The sequence below is a fragment of the Gopherus flavomarginatus genome, chromosome 6, assembly GCF_025201925.1.
Source record: "Gopherus flavomarginatus isolate rGopFla2 chromosome 6, rGopFla2.mat.asm, whole genome shotgun sequence".
Lineage (NCBI taxonomy): Eukaryota > Metazoa > Chordata > Testudines > Testudinidae > Gopherus > Gopherus flavomarginatus.
This window is the reverse complement of record NC_066622.1, coordinates 7,912,501-7,925,726: the sequence shown is the minus strand read 5'-3', so window position 1 is coordinate 7,925,726 and position 13,226 is coordinate 7,912,501. Positions and strand designations below refer to the sequence as shown.

The following is a 13,226-nucleotide window of genomic DNA, read 5'->3' as shown; positions in this document are numbered from 1 at the left end:
TAAGGCGCACAATAGTCTAGTCTCCTTAGGGCTGTAATACTTTAGTCTAATTTTGATTATTGGGTTTAGTGTGGCCTGTGATGTACGGAAGGTCAGACTAGATGATCTGGTGATCTGGCCTTAAACTCTATGAGACTATTCCAGAATGCAAATTTGTGTCCCAACATTACTTTCTCTCTTGCTGCTTCCGTTGCATGTGTTAAAAGGTCATTGCTTAGTCATACACACGCTGCCATTTCATTTCACTCTCCTATTAAGTGCATCTCCTGCATTTGTCTGGAAACATCTCTTTCGCTCAGTGACAATCCAGGAGTCTTTTGAAGGCTCCACACCAGCAGAGTGGAAGCTAGAACCCTGATGAGATTTATATCACCCTCTGTGTGTGTGTTTGTGTGGTGGGGGGGGATACTGATGCAGATTCCTAGCTTGGGGAGACGATCACAAGAGGGAAGAAGGTGATGGTGTAGGTCTCTGAGGAGACTGGAAAGTGATGCTGAACCTTGGAGGTTCTCTGCACTTTATACCTATTGCAGCACTTGCCAGGTCAGAGGGGAGGAGCTGCTGGCTCTTGGGGACAGAAGCTCAAAGATGGGAGGTGTATGAGGAAAGGCTTGGAAGAAAGAACTACCCGGGAAAGGGCTAGAGGAGCAAGTCTGGTGAGAAGGGGCTCAGATGTCAGGTCTGAGGAGTCAGGTATGGGGTCCCTGAAGCTTAGCAGTGCTATAAATAAATACCCCTGAGTTTGAGGGTCTCAGGGATCAGTATGCACCACAATTCGGGAATGGGAAGTTGGGTCATCTGACACTTGGAGGGGCTAGGAGCTGGTGGCCCCTCTTTGGTGTCAGGGCCCCCATTTATGTCCACAGAAGTTTGAGAGTCTTAGATAGGTGGTGTCTAAAGTTTTTGGCAGCGAAGAGATGAGGGCTGTCATTTAACAACGGCACAGAATCACAGAGCAGGGAGTCTTAGGGGTAATGCTGTTTTTCCTCTTCTCATACAGCTTCTCTGCCTCCCCACTCCAATATGCAGATTCTCCCAAGAACCTTCCCCAGTCCTCTACCTGATTTCATTCTATAGATTTAAAGACCCAGCTCCTCAAAGGTCTCTTGGGCTAAATAATGGGCACTCTTGGGGGGTTGTGTCTTGAAAATGGGGGACCCAATGTTGCTGAGCCCCAGGACAGCTTGGCAGCTCAGAGATATATGGGCATGGAGTTGAAGGATAAGGGGAGCCCAGAACTTCTCCCTACACTAAGCGGTGCTGGAAAGGTTATGGAGGTGACTTACCTTAGAAGCTGATTTCTAGGAGCTGTTCTTACTGCAGTCGAGCTTCCCCTCCAGAGAGAGGGAAAAAAAACAAAGCTTGCCCTCTTCTTAGGGTAAATGCTTCATTGTACAGTTTTCAGATGGGAGGGGAAAGCCTCTTGATTGCAGGTTATCCCTGCTTAAAAGAATAATTCAATTGCATAAGCAGCAGGTGATTGGCCCCGCAGGGTGTCCGTCTCCCCAGCACCGCATGGGAGTGAGGATCTGACTCTCCCGGCTACTGATTTCCACAGGATCTCCAGCAAATGGCTGACAATTTCTGGAGAGCTGACTGAAAGTTCCTGGTGGGCAGCCCTTGGCGTATGCCTGACTCTTGCCAGAATATCAGATTATGTCCAGGAGCGAGACAAACTAGAGGGGATATTGCATCGTTAACATTCTTACCCCACTCCCCAATCACTCAAATAAAATAAGAGTCAGAAGAAAATCACTTCCCTGTGGCTTTTAGGAGCCACTCCAGTTGCCTTCTCTTGAGATAAAGGTATTGAATTGATGGAAAAGACCAGTTCCACAGCAAGGAGGGAGAATGAAGGTGGACTGTCATTTGTTGCCTCAGCACAGCTGTATGTTTTTCTTATGTTTGCAACAAAGGGAGTAAAACTAAAGGAAAATTATGTCTTCAGAGGAAGTAGATCAGAACTTCATCCTGTACCTGACTGATAGCTGACCACCCTGAAGAACGGGAGAGTAAACGGTGTTCAGTAAAGTGGCAAGAAAAAAAGAATTGAGGAAGTTTAGCTTATTCCTCAAAGAAAAAAATTTCAGGGAGAATATAGCTAGGTCAATTTATACCAGCTGAGGGTCTTTCCCATCAATTAAATATCTTTCTCTCCAGAGAAGAGAACTGGATTGGCTCCTAAAAGACACAGGAAGCTGGTTTTCTTCTAACTCTTATTTTAATGACATTCTGATTCATAGGATTCAAAACAAATATGAAAAAAAATCTATTCTTTTTCAAGTCTGTGACAATAGTATTTACAAACATTCTGCTACAAATGCTCCACTTCCCTTTCACTTAGGTTTTCCTAAAAGCAGAATTATTGCTTCTAACCTGGTAATGAGAACACACAGCTCCTGATGTGGTATGCTTTGTTCCACCCCACCTCTCACTGAGAGCTATGCCTGGGCAAACGTTGTCTGAGCAGACCCTAAAGATGGGTCCATGCCAGGCTGGGATAGTGTCAGTCACACCATAGATATATTCTTTGGTATGGGGCTGGCTGGCTGAGATGGTACAATAGCTATGCCAGCATAACCCAACATCCTGAGAGTGATAAGATATCTAGCAATTAAAGGATGTGAAAGGTATATGCTCTTGATAAAGTAGTTTCAATGTGTTATTTTAAAGATTATAATCAGCGATAATGCAGAAATGAATCAATACTATATATGCAATACATACATCATCAATGTTACATACTGTCCCTCCTGTTTTATAGTGCAAAATTGAGTGTTCTCCTGCTCTGTACAGCCACCGCTATTGTTGCTTCACCCCTCGCTCTATTGTTCCTCACAGACCTTCCTTTGATAAGAGCCTGATCCTGGGAGGTACTAAGCACTTTCAACTCTTGTAAGTTGAGGTTCCAATTCAGCAAACATTTGCACGTGTTTAACTTCAGTGGGACTTAAAGTTAAGCATATGCTTACGTGTTCTGCAGCATCAAGGTGCATATGGGTTTTCAGTATCATTTGTACTTCAGTATTGCTGAAAAACAAAATGCTGAAAAAACTCATGCAGGGCCTCCCTGGGAGAGTGAATATTTTGTCTGACAATAACAATTAAATCATTTTCACACTCACCTGGAATTACTGAATAGGTCTAGGCAACCTGCATTCTGTAATAGGTTAACAGCCTACATGCTTCCTCCCTCTTCCCAGTGAATGACTGCAAACTCCCACCTCTGCTGTCTCCAAACACTCTTCCCAGGAGTGACTGTCCTTTCGCAGCAGCAGCCCTCTCTGTTGCCAGCTTCCTGGCTTTATGGGCCTGCTTCGGACCAATTCCCTGCTCCCTGGCTCTTCCTCCAGATGCAGTCTGTGGAGTTAATAGGCCTACCTGACTAGTGTGACCAGACAGCAAGTGTGGAAAATCGGGACGGGGGTGGGGGTAATTGGTACCTGTATAAGAAAAAATCCCAAATATCGGGACTGTCCTTATAAAGTTGGGACATCTTGTCACCCTATACCTGACCACCTTAACCCCTTCCAGTCCTGTGTGGACACCCCATCACAAGGCCATGTACAGAACACACTTCCTTAGAGATCTTTAGGCTGTCCAAACCTGATCATAACCACAAAGAAAGTGCTAGCATACAAAGCTGACTTTTTATTTGATGGAATTAGTACTAGAGAATTTGGTATTCTGCCAAAGTAATAATCATGGGTCATGGCTCATCACCACACAAAAGCAGTGCTAACTTATGGTCTTCTGACAAGACACTGTCCCAGTCACACAATGCAGGATTTTTAATGGCACGTTATAATGTCACGGTCTGGGAAACTAGCATTTGCAACCCAGTGTCTTACTATGGCCAGGTCTGATCATTGTGGCACAAAGTATTCTGGGAAGAATTGGTGAAACCATGCTTGCATCATGTGTTCTTGATCCAAAATTAAACAAATTACTCTGATACAGAATATTTTCTCAGGTCAAAACTTCCTATTCTCCTGATTTTTAACGTAAGGGGGGAATTTTGCACATTGTCTTTTCTGATAATTATTTTTCACTAAATTTTAGTACTCTTGGCTTGTCTTTCTTTCTGAAATCCAGCTCCAAGGCCAGAGGTTTGGAATGACTCCGTTCTCTCCCACAGTGAAATCTCCTAAGGGTTTTGCAAGCTGTGGCATTATGGTATGTGCATTCCTTTTTGTATGTCCCCCTATTATAGTTGGTGCCAATGGCTATTCTTCACAATTTAAGCCAAATTAGAGTAAGGCGTTGGTTATTATAAACATCACCATATTCATAAATGTATCTCAAAGGTTATATAATCCGAGAGAAGCAAAGTGATAATGGTAATGGTGCTCATTTTCAACAATGGGTAATTATTCCAGGATAGGTTGCCTCTAGGAGGCATCTTGCTTGATTTCTAAGGGTTATAATAAAGGTATGGACACTTGACCAATATTCCAATGGCCATGGACATATCTGCTGGCCCCTGCCATTCAGACAGTCTAGCTTTGAATTGTAAACATAGTTCTGAGAATTAACTAGAAGATAACATTTTAGTACAGTCAAATCATTGACCTTGTAAAGTTATAGTTAAAATACCTTTACAGTCTCATGTTTATGAGTGTGTTTATTGTTAACTTAAGTACACATCGTTCGTTAAACAGTACCTAAGTAATTTGACTAAGTAAGGTCAAGTACTATATATTGCTGTTTTGAAGCTGTGTTGGTCCCAGAATAGTAGAGACAAGGTGCTGTTGTCAGATGCTACCGACGTAGTGCTCTGCTCTGTTCAGTGTTGATATCACTCGGCTGCATGCGTGTGTTCCCTCTGTCTGCTGTCCCAGCTCTGCACAGATAGCTGACACAGCAGACCCCAAGAGAACTCCCAATGACCACAGACTCTAGTAAGGTACGAAGGCACGTCGGCCAGGTTTATTGCCGTATTGGACATAATGATAGTTCCCTGTAGATTTTTACTCTAGCTCAGGGCATACTACGAGAAAATGCCCTTTGGCAATGGACTCGGCTCAGTCAATGGTGGGACTTTCCACTGCCCCTCAGCCGGACAAAGACACCGCCTCAGGGATGTATTCTTATACACAGGTACAAACAAGTTACTCATCACTCCTGACGTATTGAGGTGCAACCCCTCTATGTAGCCAGGTACAACCCCTCTACGTAGTAAGGTGACGCCTCTCACCTTGTACATGTTGGTTCGAACAAAACAACTCCATCCATCATATTACCCCTTTGGCCTTGTTATTGGGATGGGTCAGCCTGTTCCTTGTTATCTGTGTGGAATGTGCAAGTATGTGAATGTTCTGATCTCTAGTATTCAGTACCTTTTAGGTACGTATCTTCTTGCAGCATCAGCCCTTTCCTTGCCAGCTTCTGTGAGCAGGGCCTGCCTCTGGCTCACAGCTTAACTTTGCTTTCTGTTATCAAAGTCTTGACCATTACTTTAGTTCAGGCCTCAGGCCTCATACCGGGCCTGTGATACCAAGGTTTATATCTTAGGGCCTCCTCTTACTACAGGTGCATGAGGACTGAAAGATCAGACATGATCATTTTGTGAAAAGTGTTCACCTTTGGGTGATATGGCGTTTTTGCTTTTTACCATTTTTCTGTGTGAGGTCATTTGAGAGGCTCATGATTGTCTGGTTTGACCCACACAGTTGTTAATGGGGCACTTCTGGCTGAGGTACACCACCTATTGTGATAGGCATGCATAGGACCCATAGATCTTCAAAGATGTGTTGTGGTGGGCATTGATCATCACAGCAGTGGAGGCCTACAGGGTTTGCATCTATTGTTATGGCAGGGTCTGGTGCTGCTTTGATCTGATGTCTCTTGGTCTGTGAGGAGATTGCCTCTGATGATGAGCTTGGGGATTTGTTTGAAGGCCGGAAGAGGGGGCTTAGGAAAAATTTCTTTCAGGCTATGGTCTCTATCGAGTATAGGTTGTAACTATTTAATGATAGCCCGTATGCATTCCCAGTGTGGGATAGTAGGAGACAGCTTGGAATGTGCAGTTGGAAGGTTTTGTTTTGTTTTTTCCATACTGAAGCAGGTTCTCTCATGATATTTGAGTGGCCCATTCCATAATGCAATCTACTTCTCTGGGGAGTGTCCCTGTTTGGTTTTAAGTATGTATTCTGGACTTTCTCCTCAGAACATATTCTGTGGTATCTGAGTGCCTGGCTGTAGGTAACTGATTTCTTTGGCTGTTTGGAGTGGCTACTGGATCTGTGAAGGGGGGTTTGGTGATCCAAGGATTTCTTGTATATAGATGTTTGTGGAGTTCCATTGCTGAAACTGATCATGGTGTCCAGGAAGTTGATGCTGGTTCAGGCATGTTCTAGGGAGTGTTTAATGGCTGGGTAGTAGTTGTGGTGGAAATATAGGCAGGAGTTAGACCATCTGTCCAGTGGATGAAAATATCATTGATGCATCTCAGGTATATCATTGGTTATGTGGTACATTTGTCCAGAAATTCTTCCTCAAGATGGTCCATAAAAATGTTTGCATATTGGGGATCCATCTTAGTACCCCTGGCTTTTTCCATAGTTTGGACAAAGTATTTGCTCTTGGATGTAAAACTGTTATGGGTGAGAATGAAATGGATGAGTTTAGCGATGTGTTTGAGGTGAGTATCTCAGTGTTGTCCATGGTCTTGTAGATGTAAGATCAAGTATGTTATCTGCGTCATTGACCAGATTTAATACACAAAGACCAGAATACACTTAATACAGCAAAGGGAAAAGAGAAACTGATTGAAGTTAAGTGAGAATGTACTTTACACTAAAAGCATGATCACACAGCTTTTCACCTACACACTTTGACAGTGGTTCCAATAGCTAATATGGAAAAGTAAAAAATATATATATCTTTAACTTCTTTTAATTCAGTTTAATAGCTGGAAAGGAGAAACTGCCAGTGACACATCACAAGATAGCACTCTGTGATCCATCAGCAAGGGTTCTACGGACAGTCAGTGAACTACTGACCACGGTTCAGAAACCATTAGGGGAAGGGATCATAAACTTCACATTTCAGAACTTTGGGTTGTCCACAGACGGCCTAACAAACTAGTCTCAACATATAACATAAGGAGTAGGTGGAACAGTGAGGTGGGATCTGTCCTAAAGGCCTGGAACCATTAGCATAGTTCTAGATTTATTATTAAATGTGTGTACTTGATAGCTAGGTGAATTTCCTCAACGTTCTACGGAATCTACAAATCGTTTGGGTTAGAAAACTGAGCATCAAGTTTACTGGAAAAAAATAAGGATGATATTTTGAAAAGCATTCAGGCCATATCTGCAGGGACGATAGCAGCATAACTACAGCGCCATAGTTTTGCCAGCATAATCTCGTAGTGTAGATGAAGCCTAGACCGAGGAAGGCAGTTTGGGTCTCAATTCATCTGAGTATTCTGTATCAGTATAAGTCTATCTCTGATTCCACTGAAATCTATGGTAAAGTGCCTATAGGCTTCAACAGAAGTAAAGTTTGGCCAATGTTGGGTTGTTATTTTTTAAATCCCACCCTTAGTTGATTCTCCCAGGAGTAGTGCGTAGTGATCAAAACTCCACCCAATGTCCACTGAAACACCTTTAGAGGAGCTCTCTCTTTTTCTGTTTGTCTTTGCTCAGCCAGCTGTCTGTGGTCCTCACATACTGTTTCCACATGACAGGTTTCAGAGTAGCAGCCGTGTTAGTCTGTATCGGCAAAAAGAACAGGAGTACTTGTGGCACCTTAGAGACTAACAAATTTATTTCAGCATGAGCTTTCATGAGCTACAGCTCACGTCTTTGGCTACATAGAATGGAACACACAGACAGGAGATATTTATACATACAGAGCACACGAAAAGGTGGAAGTATGCATACCAACAGGAAGAGTCTAATCAATTGAGATGAGCTATCGTCAGCGAGAAAAAAAAAACTTTTGAAGTGATAATTAAGATGACCCATAGAAAGTGTGAGGAGAACTTAACGTAGAGAAATAGATTCAATTAGTGTAATGACCCAACCATTCCCAGTCTGTGTTTAGGCCTGAGTTAATTGTATCTAATTTGCATATTAATTCGAGTTCAGCAGTCTCTCTTTGGAGTCTGTTTTTGAAGTTTTTTTGTTGCAAAATTGCCACCTTCAAGTCTGTCACTGAGTGATTAGAGAGGTTGAAGTGTTCTCCCACTGATTTTTGAATGTTATGATTCCTGATGTCAGATTTGTGTCCATTTATTCTTTTGCATAGAGATTGTCCAGTTTGGCCAATATACATGGCAGAGGGGCATTGCTGGCACATGATCGCATATATCAAGTTGGTAGATATGCAGGTGAACAAGCCCCTGATGGCGTGGCTGATGTGATTAGGTCCTATGATGGTGTCACTTGAATAGATATGTGGACAGAGCTGGCATCAGGCTTTGTTGCAAGGATAGGTTCCTGGGTTAGTGTTTATGGTGTATGGTGTGCGGTTGCTGGTGAGTATTTGCTTCAGCTTGGGAGGCTGTCTATAAGCAAGGACTGGCCTGTCTCCCAAGATCTGTGAGAGTGAGGGATCATCTTTCAGGATAGGTTGTAGATCTTTGATGATGCGCTGGAGCGGTTTTAGTTGGGGGCTGTAGGTGATGGCTGGTGGCGTTCTGTTCCACATAAGCAAAACTACACCTGGTTGGGAATTTTCCATCACAATGATTGCTGATGTAAATTGCACAATTTGCACCAAACCAAAATTTTCTATGGGGAAATATCAGTTTTGCCCCCAAAATTTGATTTTCTGAATATTTCATTTTGGATTGGTTCAATCAGACTATTTTGCTTGGTTGAACTGAACTGCAACATATTGTTTTGAATCAGTTCAACAAAACAGTGAACTGCATTTCCCTATTAGTGCTTTGCCTTATGGGATTTGTCATTCAGGCCCCCATTTTCTCCAATGGGTTGAGGTCCCTGGAGGTCTACATCTCCCATAATGCAATGTAGATTGCCTTATGACCAAGCTCTGTATAGTGCATCATGGGAGATGTATCCCAGTCAGGGAGCCAGGCCCACGAGAGAGAGAGAGCATCAGGCTCCTGAACTAAAATTCCTTGAGGCCCAACAGGAAAATGCAGTTTAATGTTGAAACGATTTGAATGAAGTCCTCTGGGTCATTTCAACCAACTAGACCAAAACATTTAAATTTTCAGGAAAGTCAACATTTTACTTTGATCAAAAATGCCAAAATTAAAAATTAAAAAATTTCCAAACCAAAAACTTTCCTAATTTCCTTTCTGTGAGAAATTTTGAAATTTCAACTTTTTGTCCCAAGTTAGGATAAAACAAATGTTGATATGCTAGATTTTACCATGGGGTGGAAGTGCTGAATTTGTTCAGTTCTACTCCAAACATTTTCCTTTTGAGCTGAAACTTTCTTTCTTACTCATAACTACCTTCAGGCATAGAATCATAGAAGTGTAGGAGTGGAAGGGAACTCAGTAAGTCATTTAATCCAGTCCCCTGCACTCAGGGCAGGACTATGAAATAACTAGATCATACCTGACAGGTGTTTTCTAACCTGTTCTTAAAAACCTCCAATGATGGAGATTCCACAACATGCTAGGCAATCTGTTCCAGTGCTTAACCACCCTGACGGTTAGGAAGTTAGGATATTCTATCACCTCAACCACGTTAAGATGCAAGTTCGGCCCAGAAAAAGGGGGCACTGGTAGAAGATCTAGAAACAAGGAACAACATGCTTTCTAGCTGTTTGCAGGAGGGCAATAAATAACCTGATGAACAAGAAAGACAGATGGTGAAAGCTGCCAGCATATTGATAATATCACAATTACAATTATATGATGTAAAAAAGAGCTACAAAACTTGAGTGGATCTAGTGAATCTGGGTCCAGCTAGGTACCTAAAACACTACAGTGGACCAATAAACTCCATACAGAGGCACCAATTGAACAGGAAGGGCAGTATTCCACAAAAACTACATGGAACCTCAGTTATTTCATGCTCTCACCTCCTTGGATGTTAATAGATTAGCTAGACTGTCTTCCTGTTGTTCCCCCTCTACACATATCAATGTACCTCTCTCTCTCTTCAGGATTTCTTTTTTAACATTCTTTTCTCCTTCTGCTTCCCCCTAGCCTGCAAGCAAAATTCACCTGTTAGAGGGCCCATAGAAATGTAGGCTGGAAGGGACCTCAAGAGGTCATCTTGTCCAGCTACATGCTGATATCCAATCCCTCTGCATAGCTAAGCCTTCATGGTGAATTTCACTCCTGTGTAGAGGGCCAGCATAAGACCTATGCATCACTTTTACCCTATGTAAACACTGCTTTAATGGTTTAAGGAGGACTGAAGAAGGTCATAGGCTTGGTGCAGGCTCTTTGCTCAGGGGTGAATTTCACCCTTAATATGGGGATAGTGATGCAGAGAGCCCCCATGTTGGGGAGAATTTTGCACACACACACAAATAAATAGATTGCTTAGGAGTATTTAAAGATCAATGTCAGGTAATACAGGTGCACACTTTCATAGAAGAGTTTTGTACAACTCAATTTTAATAGGAATGTTTCCATACTACTTATCTTGTAAAACTCCATTTTGGGTATTTAAAACAGTCCCCTGAAGTGTTTGTAATCCGAACACTGCAGCAGGGTAGTGAGGCCCAAAAAAATAAAGCTGATGATATGCAGATCAATATGATTTCATTATCCAAGCCGGTGAGAATCAAACTGCACCAAATATGAATATTCCATTTAAGTTGGACACTTAAGAAATTCTACAGAGATCTGACACTGTCCTTAATGCATCGAGACACTATGTTTCAGCACTGAAGAAGAAATACTCCTCTATTTGGTTGATTCCCAACATTTGCCTTCCAAAGTTCTAGTAGAACACCTATCATGAAGGAACTTAAAGGAACATTCAAGTAGTTCAAGCCAAAATCTGACCTAATTTAAGATTATAAACCTTCTGGCCAGTAATGATTTCTGTATCCATCCAAAACAACATAGGAACAAAACACCGCACACTGGAGATTAAAAGCCATTAGCCATCTTTTGCTTTATGACCTAGTTTTAATAAATTCTTGTTGTTCTTTTCCCCCAACAACTATAGAAGAGCTTTGTAGAGGCAAAATGCCAACTAATATTATTCCTGTTAGCATGGAAACAAATCTTCCACTGGTTAAAAGTGAGGCCAAATTGTTTGTTTTTTTTAAAGGCATCTCTTTGAAGTACTGTAGTAGATATAGACAGAGGGAAAGGGGCTGCGGGTGCACCACCACAGGTGTCCTGTTTGACCTTGAACAAGCCAGTTAGCTTATCTGTGTCTCAGTTCCCCATTTATAGAACACAGATAATATTTCCTACCTCACAAGGGTACCACAAAGCTAAATACATTAAAGACGGTGAGACACCAAGATGCTATGGTAACAGAGGGTCACACAAGCACTCTAGATAGATATGGAGGCAAAACATTCAAGGTACGAACCACATTGCTCATAGCTGGTGCACAACTGTGCCTGGCCCTATACAAACACATAGTGAGAGTCAGTCCCTGCCCTGAAGAGCACACAGTCTAAACTGCCAAGACAATGGGTGGGAAGAGAAACAGAAAGGAAGTGATTTGCCCACAGTCACACAACTAGTCAGTGGGAACAGAACTCAGTCTCCTGAATCCCAACCCCATGCATTATCCCATGCTACTTCCCATCATCTCAGCAATGGCTCCTTTCCGGGTGGATCATAATAAATGTGTAAACCTACCTGTTACCTCCCAATTTGCATCTGCTACAGGAACCTTACTAGCACTCTGGAAGTTGGACTGGATGCCCAACTCCATTTTAAAACAGTGGCAGCTGGCAAACAACATCTGGACATTTATCCCTTTGTATTAGTTGTACATTAAATGGTATCTCCGAGAGCAATTCCTCCTACTTTAGAATTTCCCGTTTTATTTATTTATTTATTTATAGCTAATGTTCCAAAGCTAGATTTACAAAGCCTCCTGGACTGACAAACTGGATAGGTAGATGACCTGGAGAATTGACTCTCTTTCATAGTGCTAATCCCGGAATGTTGTGCTGTGATAAGTAGCAAGTGACAATTTGAGATGGGGCGCACACACATTTTGTCCTGTGTATTTTTGACTGTATTGAAATCTGTCTGCTCAAGGGATGTGGTCATAGGGGAAATAGAGTTCATAGGATCTGTTTCTCCTGAGATTAAGCCCTTTAGAAATAATGTTTTTGTAAATCTTACTGGCCTTGCAAAAGGGTGAAATTCCTTTAGACTTTTAGAATTAAGCAGCTTCTGCATTGCTGGCCTTTTGTTGCCAAAAATGTTGTTTCTTCTTTGCTCATACACACCAGATTTAAAGCTTCTTTGGCTTTGTGCAATTCCAGGCTGGTGCCTTACAACTTATACCAGCTAGGAGCTTTCATTTATTAAATATAAATATTTGTACTATTTTTCTAATGTGTGTACATAACTCATGGGTAAAGTGGAGTTAACTTCTCTTCTCGTGGCTATTATTGCCATCAGCTAATGAAGTTGCTCAGTGGGCTTATGCGGTAGAAGCTTCTATTTTTGCATTCAAATATTCCAGGTTCAAACCTTGCAGAGCACCCATGAAGGAGTGCATTATAGGTACATATTGGATACATTCTGCATTACTTGGCTACACAAGATATTTTGAGTGATTGCTGAAAGGAGCATAACAGTAAGAAAAGGTTAGACAAGAAGAGTGGCCAGAGACTCTTATGACTGCTTTTATCTGGCTCTGCCATTTAGAGTCGTCCAAAGAAGGTGCATTACTTAGTTTGGTTTTTGGATGCATATTCTAAACAGAACTGAGCAAATAATTTATAATGATTAGACACATTCTTCCTGTTTCTGTACACAAAATGTTGAAGCAGAATGTATTTCTTTTAAATTATCCAGATTTTCCATAAGCAGTTCTTGTAGTCTGGCTTGTCGGCATGCAGTTCATTGAGAACAGTGTTCAGGATAAAAAGTTTTTTTTTAATTCACAAATCAAAAAAGTTAGATCAGTTAGTCAGTTGACAAATATAGAGGGTGCAAATTTGCAAAAGTTACGTTGAAGTATTTCCCCTTTTCATTATTTCAAATTTCATGATTTCATTGAAATTCCAACACCAGAAATATTTCCACTTTGAATATTTGAAATTGGAACTGTATTGGTTAGCTTTGCTATGATGTACTTCCC

General features: G+C 41.8%; 1 protein-coding gene across 1 annotated transcript in view; it reads right to left on the bottom strand.

The window, feature by feature from the left end:
* LOC127053174 (monocarboxylate transporter 2-like) overlaps nucleotides 1–1,601 on the bottom strand; it is a 61,067-nt gene extending 59,466 nt beyond the window's left edge. Inside the window, exon 1 of the mRNA XM_050957452.1 lies at nucleotides 1,287–1,601. The gene's annotated coding sequence lies outside the window, so the exon portion shown is untranslated. The remainder of the gene's footprint in view (nucleotides 1–1,286) is intronic.
* Between the last annotated feature and the right edge of the window lie 11,625 nt (nucleotides 1,602–13,226).